The 23,142-nt window shown below is 39.7% G+C and overlaps 1 pseudogene; it reads right to left on the bottom strand.

Moving 5' to 3' along the window:
- Positions 1-11,225: 11,225 nt before the first annotated feature.
- On the bottom strand, positions 11,226-11,556 carry LOC112862438 (large ribosomal subunit protein eL37-like; annotated as a pseudogene).
- Between the last annotated feature and the right edge of the window lie 11,586 nt (positions 11,557-23,142).

Here is a 23,142-nt window from a genome sequence, read left to right as displayed (position 1 = left end):
TTAACACACATGAAAAACTGTGAATGCTAAAAGTGGCCCTAATGACCATTAGCCACTTTGGAAAAAAAACAAAATAAAACAAAACAAAACAAAATCTCTCAGAATTACATCTCAGAATAACCATCCTTTTAGGAATTAAACACCCCAAGTTTTTCTCCATTCTTTCATTCTGTTCAATATACAGAATATCTCTGACAAATATAGGTAGAAGAGAACAATTCTGCATAAGAAATGACCGATTTGATCTTGAAATTTCCACATCATCTATGTTATCCCAATCATTGGCTAACAAAGAAAAACCCCTCTACGTACATACACAATTCACTTCTTCAGGGAAGCCTGATGTAAGATTTTCCTGTCATCCCTTAAGAATGGCCAAATTTTCATTGCTCTGTCTGAGCTATGAAAAGCTGATCATCCTGTATATACAGCAAAGAAATGTCTGAAAATTGTAGCAACACAGGATTGTATAGAGAATTTGCAGTCAATTGTAATTGACAGTACATTTAGCTTAGGGATATCAGCTAAAAGTATTATCAATGTATGCAACCACTCTCAGCCTGCCTTCAGCAACCACAACAATAACTTAGAAAATCCTTTCTTCCTGATGCATCTATAAACAATTAGCATCTCTTTGTTAAACTCTAATTGCTCTTCTTACACAGCTGTGCCACTGTACAGCTCAAGAAAGAGAGCCCAAGTGTTAAGACAGTTATTAATAAAATAATGCCATAACGAAATGCAAGGGCCTGGAGAGTTCAAGACAAACAGGTCTCCCCCACATCTTTTCTGAAAACAAAACCATAGACTGTATCTTAAATGCTGAGTTCTCCCATCCTTTTCTCTTAAATATGTCATGATACACAGAGCATTACATGGCTTAACAAGTACCTTGTATATATTAAATATTGTATTAGATAAACAATATGCATTGTTTGTACTTATTGCTGCATATTTTCCCTCTTACCAGTTGCTTTCGTTTGGTTTTCAAATTTTTTACTTGCAATCTACCCACATCCTCAGTGACTAGCAAAGCTAAGGAGTAGTGTTCAAGTCCACACAAACTACCTATCACTTATGGGTAAGGCAAAAGAAAAGGTTTCTTTTTTTTTTTTTTTTCTGGGAAACAGTTACAAAGCTCTAGCAATATTCATTGAATATTGTCAGTTCTAAACCTTAGAGTTTTTTCACCCTTCAAAGTGATACAATATAGGATGACAACATTCCTACCCCTTTCTACTTGAGAAACTCCAAAAACTGTTTGTCCCAGAAATATCTTGACATGTTGGAAGTTTTCAGCTTCAGGAAATGAAATTTTCTACAGTGGAGGATTGAGATATCTACAAATTTGACATGAAACCACTTGACTTAGTATAGAAGAGAAATATTCTTCAAGAACAAAACCCTGAGATGAAATAGCCCTTATATATTTTAACAGTCTCTATCTTTATGCCTCAAATTATACAACTTATTTGACAAATCCAGTGACCAACAATATAGTTTCCTCACTGAATCACTTAAGCTGCTTCTGTGTGTTAGTAACTGAATCCCTGACCAACAGTGGATTAACAATAAACTCATTTCACTTTTCACACACACACAAAAAGCTGTAAGTAAGTGGCTTACTCCTTCCTCAGTGCCACATCCTCAGCAGGTATTTCAGTCCTCAGGCTTGTAGCCTCATGGCCACAGAATGGCTGCCTCAGGTCCAGATTGTGAACTTACATAGCATATTCCAAAGCATAAGGGAAAGGAAAGAACCCCCACATTGGGCATTTCTCCATCTATCTTTTCCAGAAGCACCACCCACCCTTACTCAGCAGACTTGATCTTACATCTCGTCAGGCAGAACTAGATCATGTGGTCACTCTTAGCTGCAAGGAAATATGGGAAGGTACTTACCTGATGTTCCCAGCCTTTTTCATGGGGGAACAGAGGAAGGGGAATGGTTATTGAGCAGGCAACAAAAGCATCTATCACACATGCTGGTAATGTCCTTTCCCTGATTTTCCTTCTGGAAAGCTCTTAATCATCCCTTAAGACACAGCACATCTGTTACTCCCTTAGCAAACCTCCCTTGACCTAGGCAGGGACCTAGCCAGTGTTGGATGTTCATTTCTTAGTGATCTGACAGTTTTATGTACCTTTATACAGGAAAGTGTCCAGTTTGCATTGCGATTGTCATCAATATCTGTTTCCCCATTACAGAGTAAACTTCTGGAATTGGAAACATTTATCTTAACAACCATATCTCAAATGTCTATGGAAGCATAGTTGAAAAATAATTAGACCCAACTATTTAAACTGTGATGATAAGGGGCATCTGGGTGGTTCCATCGGGTGAGTGTCCATGTCGGCTCATGTCATGATCCCAAGGTCATGAGCATGCAGCCTGCTTAATAGTCTCTCTCTCCCTTTGCCCCTCTCCCCCACTCACTCTCTCTTTCTCTATTAAACAAATAAAATGTGATGATGAAGTTATTCCCACATGGTCAGATACATATTGTACTAGATTAGGCAGCATACAAAATCACCAAATAATTATCTAAAAGAAATGAAAAAAACTAAACATAAGTACAAATTGATTGTGTTGATGACCACCCAGGTAACTAGAGTCACTCTTTCAATGGGATTTTGTCTGGAACAACAGACAAAAGAGAGAGAGCATCCATCACCATGCGCTACCCCAGGAGCAGGGCTTTTAGAACTTCAGAATGTGGACTGCATGACCCTCATAATGTCTGGGTTCAAATACAAGCTACTGTTCCTGATGTCTTGGAGATGAAATATTGAATACTCTTAGAGTGCTAAAAGTGATGACCAACACAGTAGCCCAAAGAATCCAGGACTCCTTCCAGGTCCAGGGCAGGAAATAAGACAAGCCTGGAATCTCTTGTCCTACCAGATAGAACAAAAACTATTAACGACTAATAGGGTCATGTCAAGAGAACTCAGGACCCAACCTAAAATGATTCACAGGCTAAAGATGGGACAATCTGAACATCAATAAGAATAATAATTGTAATGGATTAAAATGTATTGAATGTGTTTAGAATCACAAATCCCTAATGATACTTTCAATCAGTCACCTGTAGAGGACACTGGGATATCACTTTATTATTGTGAAAACTGATTGGAAAAGAATCAAACATTTATCCTGCCTCTCTTATACTGACTCCCTTACCACCAAGTACCAAACAGTAGACAAGGGGAAGTTCTTCTTTTTATAAACATTCCAGTTAATTCACAAAAGTTTCAAAAAAACATTCCAGAATTAATTCATAATTCACAAAGTGTCACCACTTTGCACTCCATAATGGATTAATGATCATCCACCGTTATTAACATTATAAAAAGAAAGATGACCAAACATCGTGTGCACCCTAATAGAAGCCCACCTCTATGAAGTTGTCAAAGGGAAAAAAATTGAAATGGAATCCAATCAGGGCACTAGGTCTAACTACAAAATTTACAAGAAATACAGAGGGAAAAGTACAGCCTATTACACCTTAGAGACAGAATCAGCAAAATACAGACCATGGAAAACTGTGCAGGACAAACATCTCAGATACTTTACCCAATATGTTACAGGAAGGAAACATGTAGATTAAAAATGACTTAAGAGACATATCCACTAATTGCAATGCATGGGTCTTATTTGTATCATGATTCAAAGAAACAAACTTTTTTAAAAAAAATTGTTACATTTATAAGACATTTGAAATGCATTTTAAATACTAATGAGATGTTTGTAATATTAAGGAATTGTTGTTTTAAAATGTTAGATGTTGGGGCACCTGGGTGGCTCAGTCAGTTAAGCATCCAACTTCAGCTCCGTCATAATCTCACAGTTCATGAGTAGGATCCCCATGTTGAGCTCTGTGCTGAGTGCTGACAGCATGGAGCCTGCTCCAAGCTCTGTGTCTCCATCTCTGTCTCCCCTTCCCTCTCTCTCCGCAACCCCCTCTCTCTCTCTTCTTCTCAAAAATGAATAAACATTAAAAAAAGTTTAGGTGTTGATAATGGTATCTGGGTTTGTTTGTTTGTTTGTTTGTTTGTTTGTTTGTTTGAAGTGCTTGTCTTCTGCAGATACATACTGAGATATCTCCAGAAGAGGTACCATGTTTGGGATTTGCTTTAGGGTAGATTTGAGAAGAAAGAATGTTGGGGTGGATAAAGCAAGTTAGCTGTGATTTGCAAGTTATTGGGTCTGGGCAGTAAGTATATGGGAATTAATTACAATATTCCATCTACCTGGGCGCCTGGATGGCTTAGTCAGTTAAGCATCTGACTTCAGCTCAGGTCATGACCTTCCAGTTCATGAGTTCAAGCCCTGCGTGGAGCTTTGTGCTGACAGTTCAGAGCCTGGAGCCTGTTTTGGATTCTGTGTGTGTCTCTCTCTCCCCTCATCTCTCTGTCTCTCTCTGTCTCTCTCTGTCTCTCTCTCTCTCTCTCTCTCAAACATAAATAAACATTAAAAACATTTTAATACAAATATTCTATTTTTGTATATGGCATTTTCTACAATGAAACATTTTTTAAATTCTTTCCTAAGTCAATATATTAGTAAACTAAACAATTTAGCTGCTCTAGTTCACTAAGGTAATAGTAGCAAGACAAGACTGGGTAAGACAAGGTACTAAATGGAACTTGGCCAGCAGCCTATAAGGATATGACTCCTTTTCAAAGGCGGGTAAAAATCAACATAAGCTATTGTATTCATTTGTTAGGGCTGCCATAACAAAGTACCATAGACTGGATGGCTTAAACAAGAGAAATTTCTTTCATTAAAATTCTAGAGGCAAGATCAAGATCAAGGGGTTTGCCAGTTTGGTTTCCCCTTAGGCCTCTCTCCCTGGTTTGCAGATGGCTGACTTCTTGCTGTGTCTTCACATGGTCTTACCTCTGCGTATGGTATATCCCTGGTGTCTGTGTATCCAAATTTCCTCTTCTTATAAGGACACCAGCCAGATTAGATTACGGCTCGCCCTAATGCCCTAATTTTAACTTAATCACCTCTTTGAAGGCCTTATCTCCAAATACTGTCACCTTCTGAAACACTAGGAGTTAAAACTTCAACATATGAATTTGAAGGGGACACAATTCAGCTCATAAGAGCTGCTATACTTAGCAATCCTATATGATGAGCTAACATTCTGGGAATATGTCTGACAAGTCAAGCTTCCTCCTTAGACCTGAAGAAAAGCCAGGAATTAGGTCAAGGTTAGTGGGATGCCTCACTTCAATTGGCTCCTAACAGGTTCTAGCCCTCCAAGAAGTCAAACCAAGCCTAAAAGATATTCTTCTTAGAAGAAAATAAAGATTTTCTTTTTTTTTTTTTTTAAGTTTATTTATTTTGAGAGAGTATGCATGCAACCGGGGGAAAGTCAGAGAGAGAGGGAGAGAGAGAATCCCAGGCAGGATCTTCACTGTCAGCACAGAATGCAATATGGGGTTCAAACTCACAAACCATAAGATCATGACCTGAGCCGAAGTCAAACACTTAACCAACTGAGCCACCCAGGTGCCCCGAAAATAAGGATTTTTCTATGGAGAAAGATTACAAAGAAAAGTCTCACAAATTAGGGTATACAGTTTCCTGGCCAAACCCAATGAACCTGTCAAAGCTTGGATAACCAATGTCTTTCTGACTTTGCTTGAGGCACCTTATCCCATGCAGAGAAGGGATGTGTGCAGAGAAAACATGTCTTTGCCTGCATACAAGGCTGCAAATAGACAACACGAACCCCTCTGTGTACCATCTGCATTAACAGGGAGAAACACAGGAAACTTCCAGCCATGAACAACAACAGAGCTTACCCTCCGGCACCCCACAATCCCCCAAATGGCCCCCACACATGTTCTCTCTACCTGGATTCCCTGCCAACATCTTTTTCAAGGGTTTGGCCAGAACAAGCAGGGCATTCTGTTCACAGGTGGTTTGGTTTGTCCTGTTCCAAATATTCTAGGCACCTGAACAAATCACAGCACTCTTTCCTCTCTTTCCCTCCCCCATCAGTTTGCCAAAGAGATACAAAATTGTGGTGGCTTAATTGGGCATTGTTTTGCCACCTTAAATGAGGTTACATTTCCAGGGACATACACACTCCATGCCTCCCACCTTCCTTGTTCTTTATGAGAGCTTACTTTCCTCCGAAGTCTTACCTAATCAAATATATTGGCTAAGCTGGCATCATCATCAGCTCTAAACGAACCACCAAAGTCTGTCAGGCCCACCTGCATTGTGCTTTACCTTCTCACATCAGCTAAAATATAGAAAGATTTTTTTTCCAAAACAGCTCTGCACAAGTTTATACATTTATGTCAAGACTTGTTGGGGCGCCTGGGTGGCGCAGTCGGTTAAGCGTCCGACTTCAGCCAGGTCACGATCTCGCGGTCCGTGAGTTCGAGCCCAGCGTCAGGCTCTGGGCTGATGGCTCAGAGCCTGGAGCCTGTTTCCGATTCTGTGTCTTCCTCTCTCTCTGCCCCTCCCCCGTTCATGCTCTGTCTCTCTCTGTTCCAAAAATAAATAAACGTTGAAAAAAAAAATTAAAAAAAAAAAAGACTTGTGAGAGCTTGTACCACCCTGCTTTCAGATATACTAATCTCTAGATTTCTATTATCACTTACTGACACAAAAGGGTCCTTGGTCCGTAATTCATCGGACTACATAATAAATTACATAAGTTACATATTCCCCTTTCATAAGACCACTGGCATTCCTTCAGCCAACAACCCCCAATCACTCTGTATTCACCAAGTCCTCCCAAACTCCTAGTCCAAAACAATCCCACCAGGTAATATCTTGGAAAAACCTATATGTGGATGGAAATATGCAATATGCACTGGAAGAAGGATACAGCCATGGCAGAAGGGAAAAGACCTGAAGACTGCCGTACTGGAGGAAGCCATAGCCCAGTGGCATGTGTGGAGGAAGCAGAAAAATGGTTCTGCAGCATCTCTAGGGGTGATGAGCCTGAGGACCCCCAACAGAAGTGTGGCAGCAGGTGTCCTTGTCCCCAGCTTCCCCAGCTTTTCTCCTTGTGCTGTCCAGATTGTGAGCCCAGAGTCTTGGAAATCAGGAATCTGGGATCTGAGTGGGGCACCTGTCAGCTTGAGAAAACGACACTTTGAGAAACTGTTACAAACTTTCCTCCTGGGTCAGCAGGAGCATAGAAAGAGGCTACACATTTACTAGTCAAGCAAGCTTGGTTTCCAATCCAGACTCTTCTACATGCTCTCTTTCTAGATTTGAGCAAATTACTTAACTTCCCTGAACCTCAATATTCTTATATGTAAAATGGGGAAATGCTATCCAAAAGTTATTTATATGATTAAATAACATGCTGTAGGTAAAGTGTCTCTCATGTTATATGGCTAGACGAATGTTTTCCCTTCCAGAAAAATTCCTGAGAGCCAAGACAAAAAGGGAATCACAGCCATGACATCGCTTTCATTCTCCAATCACAGGAGATATCAACATCTCAGAAAGACAAACTTTTCCTTAGTATCAAAGTAATGTGTATTTTGAAAGTTTCTAAGAGAGTAGATCTTAACAATTCTCATCACAAGAAATGGTTGGGGAAATACAGCCATTTATCTTTTGCAACTTTCATTCGGTTCTAAGTGTCAACACCATCAGGATAAATATATAATGCAAAGGACCTCAAAATAACAGCCAGCTGTCCAATTTTTTGCAGTAACACCCGTGTGACGGGCGCCTGGGTGGCTCAGTCGGTTACACATCCGACTTTGGCTCAGGTCATGATCTCTCAGTTCGTGAGTTTGAGCCCCACATTGGGCTTGGTGCTGCCAGCTCAGAGTCTGGAGCCTGTCTTTGGATTCTGTGTCTCCCTCTCTCTCTGCCCCTCCCCTGCTCATGCTGTCTCTCTTTCTCACAAAAATAAATAAAGCATTAAAATTTTTTTTTAAAAAAAGGACCCTGTGTGATTCTCACAATAATCAACCACAGTTCTGAACTATGGCTGCGCAGGCCACACCCCAGATCAAATAAATCAGAATCTCTGGGGGTGAGACCTAGGCATCAGTCTATTTTTAATCTCCTGAGATAATTCTAATATGCTGGCAGATTTGAGAACTCCTGGTCTACAATATCAGCAGCAAGGTGATCATGGTGGTTCCTGGGAGGCAAAGGAAAGTGTGCTGCTATCTGACACTGGGGCTGCCCATAAAATGGGTTCTAAAACTGGAACCAAGTTCACAGCAGAAGAAGTCTCAGAAGGACTTGAACAAAAGGAAACATTTACTTACAAGTTAACGATCTGCAAAAACATCTTTCTAATTTATTAACACTCTACTTAATGCTAAAATAAAAGGCAAGATAATATAGCTAATGAAAAAAACGGAAACTACCTAAATGTTTTTCAATTTTGAAAAATGGATAAATTGCAGTGCTTTAGAGCAGTTAAAAATAAATGAATTAGATCTGCATGTATTAACATGGATACATGCTGAATTAAAAGAAAATTGTTGAATAATACATACAGTACAATACCTCTTAGGTAAAAAAAAAATTAATTTTAGAGAGAGGAAAAGCATGAGCAGGGAAGAGGGGCAGAGGAAGAGAGAGAGGTAAGGGAGAGGAGAGACAGAGACAGAGACAGAGAGAGAGGGAGAGAGAGAGAGGGAGAGAGAGAGAGGGAGAGAGAGAGAGGGAGAGAGAGAGAGGGAGAGAATCTTAAGCAGGCTCCATGCTTAGCACGGAGCCTGATGTGGGGCTAAATCCCAGAACCCTGGGATCATGACCTGAGCTGAAATCAAGAGCCAGACACTCAGCCGACTAAGCCACTCAGGCGCCCCCCTCTTAAGTAAAATTTGAAACAGAAAGTAATATATTTTACTTTAAATATATAACGTATATAGCAGAAGTATAAAAATATAGAGTTGATGGGTTAAAAAAATAAGATAATGGTTACATCTGGGATAGAAAGAGACTGGAAAGATATAGCAATTAATTGTAATGCATAAACTTTATTTGGATCCTTGTTCAGGAGCAAAAAATAGCCCCCCAAAAAAGTCATTCTTGGCATAACTGGGTAATTTTAATATGAACTGTATACTGCGTAATTTTATTAAGTTACTGTTAATATTTTTTAGAGATAATGTGATTATGATTTATGTAGAAAATAAACCTTATTCTTAGGAGATACATACTAAAGTCTAATAGTATCTACAACTTACTTTCAAATGGTATAGCAAAATCCATGTTGTACACACACACACACACACACACACACACACACACACCCTGAACAGATCAAATCACCCTAGGGCTTGGTAAAAAGCAAAAGTCCCGGGGCGCCTGGGTGGCGCAGTCGGTTAAGCGTCCGACTTCATCCAGGTCACGATCTCGCGGTCCGTGGGTTTGAGCCCCGCGTCGGCTCTGGGCTGATGGCTCAGAGCCTGGAGCCTGTTTCCGATTCTGTGTCTCCCTCTCTCTCTGCCCCTCCCCCGTTCATGCTCTGTCTCTCTCTGTCCCAAAAATAAATAAACGTTGAAAAAAAAAAAAAAAGCAAAAGTCCCTCAGTGGCCCCCTGAGATACTACCACAATGGTTGTTTCTAGGAGAATTGCAGATGAAGGTTGATGTTTCCAGGCCCAAAATCCCCAGGAGGAGAGTGAAGGCCAGAAACCACAGGCTTGTTTCTCTAGTCTAGCCCACGCATGGCTGATTTCTACTACCTGCAGGACCAATCTGCCCTCTCAGCACACTCTGCTCTCTGCCATCATAGCTCCAATTAACACACTGAGCGGTTTTCTGTTTATTTGTCTCTATCCCCCACCAGTCCACGAGCTTCATGAGGACAGGGACCATGTCTGTCTTTTTGCTCTTGTCCTTCCAGCACCTGATACAATGCCTGGCACATGCTAAGTACTTAATAAACATTTGTTTAGTTAGTAATTATGGCCATCTTCCAGGGAGAGGCTGGCCCTCTCTTCTCATCCATAAGACACAACAGACCTTGTAAACATGCCCCTTTGAGTTCATTTCTGATCCACAAACACTTGTTAAAATACTGTGTACGGTGGTGTCACTGTTGAAGCTGCCATGATCCCTGAGCCTGTCCAACAGTTACTGTTAAAAAGTGTTTGCTTCCATAAAAAATGTGTCCATGATTTGATTAACCTAAATATGTTTTACTTTCCTTGTCATCCGAAAGCATTTATTATCTCTCTGAGGCCTTAAAAACAGTAGGCAGATAAAATCTCCTGCTCATTTACTCATGCAAATTAACTAGATTCAGGAACTCTTCATAAGTCAGCTATAGATTCAGTAACCAGAAATCTCCCCCATGTCATGACATAATGCTTAGTGCTAGTGTCCTCATTAAGTTTTCATAGACAAATTTACTTCCTATATATACCCACAACTTAAGTACACATACTTCATTCAAACGATTCCCTGCAATGCTCTCAGTAGGGTAGCCGGGGTATTCTCATTCCAGTATAGTGGCTAAGAGAGTGGCCAGAAAGATTTGTCTGGTTGACCAGGAAGGTGTTACAGAGAAAAAATGGTGGCATGAGGTGAAGTCTGAGAGAAGAGGTTGATGAAAAAGGTCAAGAATAAAATTACTCTAAAAAATTAGCAGGTGAGGAAATATAAGGTATTTATAGCAAGTAAATATGACTCTCAAGAAATATGGAAAGACAAAGGACAAAGGGAAGAAACAAGAGAAGGAAGTAAAGAATGAAGAAGCAGTGATAGGAAATTCTGTGAGGGGAGCCTGGGTGATTCAGTCAGTTAGATATCCAACACTTGATCTCGGCTCAGGTCATGATTTCACAGTTTGAGAGTTGAAGCCCCACATTGGACTCTGCACTGGCAGCACAGAGCCTGCTTGGAATTCTGTCTCTCTCCCCCTCTCTCTTTGTCTCTCCTCTGTTTGAGTTCTCTCTCTCTCAAAATAAATAAATGAACATTTAAAAATAAATTTAAAAAAAAAGACATTCTGTGAAAGACACATCAACAGGTATAGGAGGTTGGTAAGCCACGTCTCCTTACCTAATTCAGACCTTCCCACTGAAAACAATCAATGTGCAAGCAGAATTTCTATTTAATTGAATTATTTTTGAATGTATGAGAGGGGTTTACCACTTAAAGTCGTCCTTTTGGTAAAATGTACTTTTTTTTAAATGAAGAATCACTCAGTAATTTATCTTTTGCACTGACACAGATTTTCATCAATTCTTTTTTTTTTTTTTTTTTTAACCAGAACATGTATTGTGTGACTAATCATCGAAATCCTTAAGATGAACTAGATAGTGCAACCACTGCCCTCTTGGGTTTAGGTGTTGTTCCTTCACAGAATCCTTGCCTGAATTTGAGGTACAAAATTCTTGGGTGCCTTGTTGGACCGGTCCCAGGGGTATTTCATTATTTAGCCTCGGCACTTCAGCTATACTTTTTCTTTCATTTGGCAGGATCACCACATTTACCACAGGTCGACTCCTGAAGGTAGCAGGCCTTAGGGCCACAGTGGCAGCACAACGTGTGCATCTTACTGCAACACTTTCCAAATGACAACCCCTTCGTCATCTTGTTTTCTGCATTGGAGACCAAAGAGCTCGTCAATTCATTTTGTTGGAAATGTGGGACACTTGTAATTTTACTATTCTTTCTGAATTTGGAGCCAAAATTTCAAAATCATTTTCCCAGAAATCCTAAAAGTTCTTGAAATCTTACTCTGGTTGTTTAGCATAAGGAAAGTGACACTATCTAATCCATTTCTAAAACCACTAAATTGCAAACAAATCCTCTTAAAAGTTAGAAAGATGTAATGTTTTCATTTAAAAATATAAATACTATTGGGGCATCTGGGTGGATCAGTTGATTAAGCATCTGACTTCGGCTCAGGTCGTGATCTCATGGCTCGTGAGTTTGAGCCCCAAGTCGGGCTCTTTGCTGACTGTTCACAGCCTGGAGCCTGCTTCAGTTTCTGTGTCTCCCTCTCTCCCAGCCCTCCCCACCTCTCTCTCAAAAATAAACATTAGAAAAAATTTTTTAAATATAAATACTGTCCAATTAACATAAATACTGGAGACAACCTATGATTTCCAAAAAATCTTCGTGGAAATACTTTTCCAGTGTATTTACTAGCCCCATGCCCTGAAAATAATTTAAATCTCTCATTTCAAGTGTTTTTAATTAATATTATGTTCTAGCTCCCTTAGGAAATAACTTTTGAAATATAAAATGAATTATGTCACCTAGATTAAAACAAGAATCATTTTTGTTTTTTTAAAACAGGCTTCTGAGTATAAGCCACAGCTGCAGTAATCTTTTGCCCAACCACCCCCCCCCCACCTCAAAAATCCTCATAGATATCAGCCTTCAGGAAAGTTCCTCTATAGCAACCTGTGGCCTGCTCACAAACCTTAATTAGTTTGAGAGATCATGACATAGACCCTCTTCAAACTGGATAGGAGTGGTAGCTCTCTGCAGAGAAACAGAGCAAGCTTTTGTACCAGGTAATTTAAGGAGCAGCAACAGGCTAATATGTAGACAAGAGAGGGTAGAGCATGTGGTGTGGTTCTCAGCAGAACGGCAGGCCTCTAATGAGGCCCAGTAGTGGATAGCAGCTGGTAAACTTGGGGCTCAAAATAGGAGGCTCAGAGGGCCTTTATTTGCTAACAAAAGACTGCAAATTGCTCAAAGGCCTGAGGAGGCAATGAGAACATGTTCATATGGTGAGCCAGCATATAAAATTTTGAAAACAAATATTACAATATATGAATTTACATTGCAATGAGAATCAGAAGGGTTCCATGATTGTGGACATTTCAGTAAGAATAGGTACAAAAGTTGACTATTAAATTTTGTATAAGAAAATCACCACCTGCTCTCTGTCTGTTCTGGAATACCCAGACTGAAATGCACGCAGTGAGTGTTGTAACCATTTGTATGGCCATGCCGTGCATTCTGTCTGCAACCCCAGACAAATGACAATGAAAGCATGATGTGTTTTATAGAGTGTTACAAAATTAATGGAATTCATGCATGATGGAATTAATTCCCAGATACTCAACAATAAATTAATAATATGACAATCATATAAACCAGAAGAGAAAGCTCAAATCTCTTGTGATACAAGCTGGAGACCAAGACTGACCCATACCTTAAGGATTGATCCTAAACAGGTTCTTGTAGATCCTTTGCACAGTTTGTTTTTGAATAGCTAGCATTAATCTCAGTAGTTCCACAGGCTGGGAAGCACAACCAGGGACTCCCAAAGGACAACCACCCGTATGAATACTAAATACATATCATTCGGTTAAATATTGAACTTGTTCACTTGTCATTTCCGAACACCACTCTGAGAAATCTCAGAAGTTTGTTTCTACAATTCAGTGTCTCTTGAGAAAAAAAATTTTCAGTGATTAAAAAAAAAAAGTACCAGTATAAGCAGTAATCCTTTAAGTAAAAGGAGAGGAGTTCTGGCATCCATTACAGATCCAAAGTAGAAAGGAGAATCAGGCTTAAAAACATGTCACAAGTCAGCTTCTTCCATTCTCTTATGATAATCTGAACCTCTCATTAATTGCAGAGAAACCCCCTTAGCAATTTCTAACACAAGTCATAAATGCAGGGCTTTATTATTCTGTGGATGTCTTTGAACCATTCTAATTGTGATCCCTTGATTTATAACTGGGGGTTATTTTTGACTCACATTTTTCCCACCCTCCTCACATCTTCTTCGTCATGTTTTTCAAATCCTTCATCTGAAAGATGTCTCACTTTGTAGTCATACTTCAGTTCAGATCACACCATCGCAGCTCTGGATCAGTGTTGAAAGGACAAGCTACTACCTGCTCAACTTGGTCCCCATCTTGTTGATGGAGTTCAGCTCCTCCGTGCCTCAAACTCTATATTACCCAAGAGCCTTATTTCCTGAAGATCTTTCTAACTTCAAAGCCTTCCGCCAATCATTCTCAAGTCCACACCTGGTATTTCCTGCAAGCATTACTCCCCCAGCAACCCTCCACTTCTTCATGGAAGTTCCTCATCCCTGCTCCAACTATCTCCGTACCCTGACTCATACCATCTCCCATGTAATTATTTCCTCATTGTTGCACACGCATTTTGGTCCCTATGCTAGACTGTAGGCAGAAAATGAATTTTCTGCTGGCACTCAAGTAATTTAACAAATGTGTATAGAGAACACTGAATGAATCAAGTACAATGTTGTTAATTCCTGGCAATCCAGATATGCACATTTGAAATGCACGTTACAACCCACATCACATATCAGATATAATTTTTAAAGTTTCTTCCTCCTCTTCTTGAACAGGCAACACTAAACAGTTACCTTGTATTTTTTTTAATGACTTAGACACTTACACCACTGATATATGTGTTGTGTTGTCAAATACACAGTGTCCTCCTATACTGAATATAAGGCTGTTTGTCCTGACATTACGTATTGATGGAACTACAAAAAAAATTTTTTCAATAAAGTTTCTTCCTCCATTTGGGATGATTCATGCCATAGCCCTCTGTCCATTAGAGAATATAACTACATTTATCCAAACAATGACTAATTCCTTCACCTCACCCAATATGTACACATACACTCAACCACTCTCTCTCTCTCTCCCCTCTCCCTCAACTATACAACTCATTAAACCATATTCATTGTTCACAATATTACCTGTAACCACCTCACTAGAAATTGTCTCATCAGCCATCGGTGAATAAGGTAAGTATTTGACCAGCAGAAAATGTGAGCAATAATTAACTTAGGGGAAGAGGCCAAGGACGTGTAGGTTCACTCTTTCCTCTTCACACCATGTACTCCCTCCCCAGGCAGAGACTGACTACATTCCTGATAAATCTTGGTGTCCATGACATATCATGAGGAAGAATCCTGAGATCCAAAGACAGTTTATTGTTATAAATTGTGTACACAGAAAGCTGATATATCCAACTAGGATATTTTTTCCTGTTTTCACTCATCATTACTACTACAAACACAAATTCTTATTCATAATTATGCCATCATAAACTGATAAGACTCTTTGTTTCCGATTTGCTTTAGCAAATGGCTGCAGAAGCAGAGTGCACAAGCCAGCAAGTGTCCCTTGGCTGCCATTTCAGACCCAGCCCCCCACCACCCACTCTCCCTCAACACAGCCCTCTTCAAATCCTGATGAGCTGAGCGCATCAAAAGTCTCCAGTGTATGATGCTCATTCAATTACAAAGTCCATTCGATGTTATTATGCATCATAATGAAAATACCTGCCTCGGGCTAGAGGAGTGGTCTGGTCAGAAGTGAGAGAATAGGAGCCACTCGGCAGGGGCCAAGCAGAGCACCAGGCAGCCAGGGTTGGTGGCCCTAGGGGTCAGCCATTTGTCACAACCTGCAGTCAGTGAGCTTCTGGCGACATTACCTAACCACCTACACACCACACCACAGTTCCCCTACTGACAGATGGAGCCCTTGGTTAAAATATTCCTGGGCTTTTGGTAAAAAGAGTTATGCTTGGTTTTCACATTAGCAATTTGCTTTAACCCATAACATGATCATTTCTAAGATTGATTTTGCTCAGCAATAGTCTTTTAATGCCAAATTTTACTAGGAAATCCCAAAACTAATGAGCATGACCACGGAGTTATTAGCTTTTACTCCAGTGATAAGGATAACACTCCTTGCAGACATCTTCTGTGTGTATGAGTGCTCAGACCCCACTTATACTTGGAAATAAGATTGCTAAGCGTACTCTTACTCATATACTAGTTAGAAAACCCCATTGTGTATAACACAATTATAATTACTTTTTCAATTTCTTTTCTTCCTAACTGGATAAGAAACTCTGAGGAAGGGGACAAGAATCACCTCTTGTTTTGTTTATCAACACATGCCCAGCCCCAAAGATGATGCCTGCCCATGAAAAAGGATATTTGCTGAATAAATAGTTACACTCTATAAGTGACATATTAACCTCAATCCTCATTGCTTATTATCAGGACACCTGTGTCCAGCATTTGGCTATAAGGTAATGATTCTCAGTGTTGCTTAGCTTAGAATCTAGTAGAACAAATCATCACCAAAAACTATACCTTCTTCAACTATATATAGAGAGAGACAGAGACAGAGAGGGACAGATGCATGCACACACACACACACACACACACACACACACAGAGAGAGAGAGAGAGAGAGAGAGAGAAAGAGAGAGAGAGAAAGCAATTAAAACCAGGAAAATCCCAAGGCAATAAAGAATCTCACCCATGGGGCGCCTGGGTGGCGCAGTCGGTTAAGCGTCCGACTTCAGCCAGGTCACGATCTCGCGGTCCGTGAGTTCGAGCCCCGCGTCAGGCTCTGGGCTGATGGCTCAGAGCCTGGAGCCTGTTTCCGATTCTGTGTCTCCCTCTCTCTCTGCCCCTCCCCCGTTCATGCTCTGTCTCTCTCTGTCCCAAAAATAAATAAACGTTGAAAAAAAAAAAAAAATTAAAAAAAAAAAAAAAAAAAAAAGAATCTCACCCATGCCACTTCAGCCTTCTGTATTGTGATCTTTTTAAATGTTTTTCTCCTTGCTTCCTTTGGGTCTTCACAAAGATAAATTGTTCTTGCCATCCTTTAGGAAGTTATCCAGCCTGAGTTGAGTCTATGTATGAATACATAGACTGAATACAGAGATGCATCTCTGACCTTTTTTGGCCTCAAAGTTCACATTTGGCAATACCAAAGTCCTTGTAATTCATACCTCCATGCCTTCATCCATAATCTTTCCTCTGCCTAGGAAACCTACCCTTAATACCATGCCCCTCTTCATTTGTTACTTTACTCTTGTCCTTCAAGTCACAAGTCACTTCCTCCAAGAAGCCTTCCTTGACTGCGCTATGCTGGATATGGCAACCCTACTTATACCTCTCATAGAACACTGTGCTACCTTTATCATCGCATACCACATTACATTGAAATGATCCATTTATTCGCCTGTAGTCCCCTAGATTATTAACTCTGAAAGTGCAGGGACACAATGTCTTATTCTTCTAATGTCCTCAGTTCCTTACACAACGCTGGACAAACGGTAAGCTCTTGATAAAAGTGTAATGAACCAATCAGACCAATATCCCTTGCTTAGGAAAGGCAAAGATAGTAAGGCAGGGGCACATCCATGGACAATACGCTCACCTGGAGAAGCGGCTGGGCATGAGTAACAAACAGTGAAGTTGTGGTAAATCAGGGTAAGGCCAAAGAGGTTCTGAAGGCCCCGTATGGGCAATGAGATTCTGAAGGGAGCAAGGAAGAGGGACAGGGGACAATGGCCCTGACTCTTTTTTTAATTAATTAACTAATTAATTAATTACTTTTAAGTAGGCTCCACACCCAGCATGGGGTTTGAACTCACAACCCTGAGATCAAGAGTTTCATGCTCCACCAACTGAGCCAGTCAAGCATGCCGGCCCTGATCCTTTTATCCATTGAAGATATGAGTTCAGTCCAGCACATTAAGAAATTAAACAGACTGAAATGTAACCAATTCAGAAAAATTCATAAATAATAAGAGGCTAGTATCGGAAAAAATGGTCACTCAGATTACATAACTAACTTGTCAAAAAGAACATGTTCTTACCAAGGAAGACCCCTGGGCTGGATGGACTACAATAAAACCCTGTGACATCTGAATTTTAAGGCACATTTTCCTGGTTTTATCCCTTTTTGTTACTAACTGGGTGACTTTCCATTTGGAAGATCTGGTCGGTCTACCAAGAGAGGTAAATAGTATCCCATTTTCAGTTTGTCCACCTTTACTCACTGCTATAGTCACATTCTTCCTTCTGCATTAAAATCTGCATTAAAAGATTCTATATCTCTCCCCCATTGTCTCTCTCCCCTGCTCGCTCTCTAAAAACAAACAAACAAACAAACAAATAAATAAATAAATAATTTTTTAAGTTAAAAAAAAAAAAAGACAATAATGCCTTATGCAGCATTTTGCCAGCATATTTGAAAACCCTTTTTCATGACACGTACTTTGGGATGCCTATGATAAATCTCTTGAATGCTGACTGGATATTCCTGAACCAGTTGGTCAGTAGCTACTGGTCCATGATAGAAGAAGTAGATCTTAGTTCCTAAAACTATAAGCTAGCTTCACAGCTCTCTGTCCCCATACAGTACATGATAACCCTGGGCAAGGTCTGCTCCCAGCTTCCCAGAAACCCCACAAAGAAGTGTCAGTTGCCAAGATGAATCAGCTGTAGTCCAGCGACCTGCATCCTTGTGCAGGAGGAATGGAAAATTAAGAAATGCAAGTTGAACACACTAACGTGTCAAAAAACCCCAAGGAAATCTTGACAAAAATCTATTATCTCATCATCCATCTTTTGACTAGATTGAAATATCAGAGGAAAGCAAGACTGTACCAGAATTTTAAATAGTCATCCAGTTTTATTCTAAATGGAATTAAATTGAAATTATGGGTCAAAAGTGCCCTATGGAAAATTGAAAATTATGGGCATATAATTCCATTGGGAAGAAAAGACGAAGGAAGGAAAAACAGCAGCGCTGAAAAAATCACAGCCAAATTGTAGTGCAAGTTTGGAAAGCTGGCCACCAGGACCCGGAGGTAAAACTGGGAGATGAATTGCAGTGGACTGTGTGATTTTCCAAGTGCTGCCTCACAAAGACACCCCTTGTAAGAAAAGCAGCCACTGGTGACTGCACATAAATTGCTCCATACTGTAGGGCAAGTGACCCTACACACAGGTGACAGCTACTGGACTGGTATGGAGTTAAATCCAAAACTGGTTGTCTCTAGGCCAGGCACAGGGAAGAGGCTAGGGGAAAGCTTCCTCTCCTTTGCTTTCAAAATCTTTCAGATGGGAAATCCCACCTTCCTATGGAAATGCCTCTGACTTTGAGAGAAGCTACTTGAGCTGAAAGGATATAGGTGTGAATGCAGAGATTTACCTAATTGTTCTATTGTATTCCATTCTATTCTATTTCAATTCAAAGTCTGGAAATTCTCAATAACATTTATTTATTTCCTCCATTCAAAATGTTGGTAAAATGCAGTTAATTCTGTTTTCATAACTAAATTCCCAGTTTTCTCATTTTCCCTAATATGGGGTTTCTTTAAAACTATTATCTATTGGGGTAGGGGACATTCTTGCATTATATAGTTTCCTATTTATTCTAAAACCAGATAAAATTTGTAAACTCAGTTTCCCAAAAGTTTTAGATTCAATCATTGATTCCAATCTTCTATTCTTTATCAAGCTTGAAAATAGCTGTTCTGCCCATCTAGGTTTGGGTAGAAGATAGATAGCCAAAAGAAATAGAAGTCATGGATAACCAAGAGCCATACATGTGTTCCATTTTTCCTAAAACTTCAATAGTCCATGAAGTTATTCTCCAGGCTCAATCTGGTCATTGATACACGAGGTGAGATGGTTATAACACCACATCAGTGGCAACCAAAACCTGATTCAGTGTAACTTAAAATAAAACACTGTTTGTAAGACTGTTAGGATGTCCTTGGAACCACAGCAGAGGGGACGGCCATCTTGCCAGCGCAACCCAACGAAAAGCCCCTAGCAGCTGCCAGAACGAACTGGAGGTCAACCAATCACCCAGCGACAGCACGACCTGACGAGGAAAAGGCCCACCCGGACCTAAACCCGGAACCGCTGCAGCTTAAAAACCCCACCCCACCACACGTGTGCGACTTTCCTGACTCCTCTCTCTCTCTCTCTCTCTCTCTCTCTCTCTCTCTCCCTGAGTCACGGAACCTCGCCCGAGACCTTAGTTCCCAAATAAAGCCTTTGACTGCTAAAATCTTTTAGCCTCTGACTCCTATCTTTACCCTGTCTTACGCCTGACCCTAACAAAGACAACCTGTATTTTTTCACATCTATAAGGACCATGATAATATGCCGCCTAATATTTACCTTTTAAATACTTCCTCCAAATTTATTGGAACCATTCCTCAATTTTCAAACACATTACATTGTGATACAGGCCTGCATGAAAAAAATCAGTCACTTTCTCCAGTGAGGCTCTTTCATGCTAATTCATTTCAAAAGATTACATAAAAATACCTATATGACTCAAAAAATTACAAAATGTTGCCAATCTTCAACCTAGTAAAAGCACACACTTGCAGTTCTAATATGCCTTCTCCTCTTGTGGCCATGAACCAGTTTCTACTGTTGGAAGTCCGCTCCAAGTAGCCTTTTGTTTGTTTGTTTGTATCTGCCAGAGGCAAGGCCAGAGGGCTGGGACTATAAAAGTATCTCCCATTCAGAAGGAAGCCCTCAGGCCTTTGTGCCAGTAGCTGTGCAAAGAAGCTTAAGTAAGTGTGGGAAAACAGCAACTGTGGATCAGAATTTGCCATAAGGCAAGACCTAACACGGTTTTTTTCTGGTTTTCCACAGACAGATGGAATAACAGCATAATAGATGTGGGCAAAGGGTCTCCTGAGCTATTCTTTCAATTGTACACACACAACAGAGACAGTAAAGACACAAAGGGACTGTACTTAGGAAGGAAGTGTCTCCTTCAGAGCAAAGCCGTCTATCGTTCATTATTTTCATCAAAAAGTCTGAAAAGAGGTTTGATGCAAAATGCTCTGATGCTTCCTCCTCGAAGGTCAGTACATTTGTTTCTGAGGGTCAAATGTGCTGCATGGTTACCAGTCTTCACTCTCCGTGCAGCAGGCAGCTGGGGAAAGGACAGCCAAGATTTTCATAAGGCTGTGTCTTAGCACCACCTTAAGTCCTAAATCTGCCCCTTGGAAAACCAGCTGGATATCAGCCACTGGATATCACCAAAGCAAAGGACAACCAGAAGAGCCTCAGGAATGGATTCAGCCACACCCATCCAGCTGAACCATATTTTTACAAAGCATTAAATTGAACTGTCACTCAAATGGGAACAAGAAGGGCAGAAAAATTCCTAAATATTTTCTAACATTGTCTCACCAATGACTTTTTTTTAATCAAATCATGACTGTTGAACAACTGAAGAAACAAAGGATAGCAGAAAAGAGACACTTCTTTCCAAATGACTTGGACAAATGGAATAAGATTGGCCATGAAATTATCATTGTTGAAGCTAAGAGATGGATACATGGGGCTTCATTACATAATTTTGTCTATTTTTTGTACATGTTTGAGATTTTCTATGATAAAGTTTTTCATTATATTTGTATAATTTTTCAGTTTTTCAAACAAAATGTAGCATTGTTATAGTGTTATGCTCATTTTAAAGATTTTTTTTTAAATCTGGGGGCACCTGGGTGGCTCAGTTGTGTCCAACTTCAGTTCAAGTCATGATCTGACAGTTTGTGGTTTCAAGCCCAGCATCGGGCTCTGTGCTGATAGCTCAGAGCCTGGAGCCTGCTTCAGATTTTGTGTCTCCTTCTCTGTCCCTCCTCCACTCATACTCTGTCTCTGTCTCTGTCTCTGTCTCTCTCTCTCTCTCTCAAAAATAAACAAACGTTAAAGAAATTTTAAGATTTTTTAAACCTAAAGTTAAGACAATAGTCTGATGAAAACAAGAATCTGCTCCCAAATACACTTATTCCCATAAAATAAGTTGCCAGCCGATACCTAAGAGGGAATAATGTAACTATATTATCCTGTTAAAAGGTTTTAAAATGATTTGGGGAGTTTTCCCAAAAACTTTCTAAGTTTTTCTAAGCAATATGATCTTAAGTCCAAATCTGTGACATGGAAAGGAACTAAAAATCACCATATTCTATCCACTAAGAAGCTCTGCTTAAAATCACATGTCTCTGAGAAAGTCAACCTGCTCTCTAGTGTCCACTAATATAGACTGACACATACCAACCACATTTCAGCATAATTTCAGCCCGTTCCCAGCATATGTTTAAATTCAAAAAGAAAAGTTTTCTCTTCTTCTTTTTTGCCAGCCTACCTCTATATGTATATACATACTGTGAGTGTGGCATATGTAATCCTTTTTTTTTTTTAATTAGACTTTCTTCCATCCTTATTGAGGTATAATTGACAAATAAAAATTGCAGGTATTTAAGGGATACAACTTGATGTTTTGGTATATGTGTACATTTTAAAATAACCACCACAATCAAAACCAATTTTGAAGGTTATTCAGCATTAATATTCAAGGACAAAAGATTTATTGTAAACCCTTTGAATATTTTTTCAAGCAGGTTCCCCTTATGTCATTCAACTGAAGAAAACGCTTATGATTTAATGTTACCAATATATAGTACATCTTTGGGCCAAGAACCAAAATAACATGGCTTTAAATAAAACTAATAAGACAAGATTTCTGGTTAAGCCTAAAAGTGATATTTGGAGAGAAGTACATCATAGTTCAGGAAAATGGCTGGATTGTTTTTGTCTATGTAACTGAAAGCAATGGAATAAATAAAATTGTTTCATGAACAGGCTGTGGCAAGTTTTAATACACCAACTTATAACGAAGAGAGACATCTTCTACTCTGTTAAGAACAGGAGGTAAAAAATAAAAATTACCATTTGAAAACTTATCAACATTAGGAAAAAATGTTTACAATCATCGACACAATAAACACATTGTGTCCAACAGGGCAGTAGGTGCTCAGTAGACAGACATCACAGAGATAAAAGCCGTGTTCTCCAAACAAATGCATTTGACAATGAAACATCTGTAAAGTGACCATTGGTGCTCTCTTCATTAAAAGTAAAAAGTTGGGAGGAAATTGGAATGTATTTTCCCTGACAAGTTCCTCATTCATTAGTACGAAACTTAATATCTTAAATTTCATATGTCAGAGTTCTATGATTAATATTTAAATTCTAAGAGTTAACAGAATTTTAATAAGGAATAACATTTATTATCTATTAATAACAACTCAAAATATATAATCTAATGGCTTCTTGATGTATTGCCTATATTTTCTCATAAAGAGAAACTGAAAAGTATGCACATCTGTTTTCATTATAATTGATGTCCCTTATTCATATTATACTGAAAACATCTATATCTGAGTATCATTCTCAGCCCTCTCACATCTTGCAAAGAAGAAAGGACTAAGAAGTGGTCAGCCTAGTAGCTCCCTGCAACAATAACTCCCCTTGGATCCAGGGGGAGTTTAGAGGAAACAGTAATAGATGTGCCACTCAGCCACACAGCATCACAAAAG

This window comes from Puma concolor, chromosome B2, assembly GCF_028749965.1.
Source record: "Puma concolor isolate L17-30 chromosome B2, mPumCon1.1.hap2, whole genome shotgun sequence".
In the NCBI taxonomy this organism is placed as follows: Eukaryota; Metazoa; Chordata; class Mammalia; order Carnivora; family Felidae; genus Puma; species Puma concolor.
This window is presented reverse-complemented; position numbering and strand designations above follow the sequence as displayed.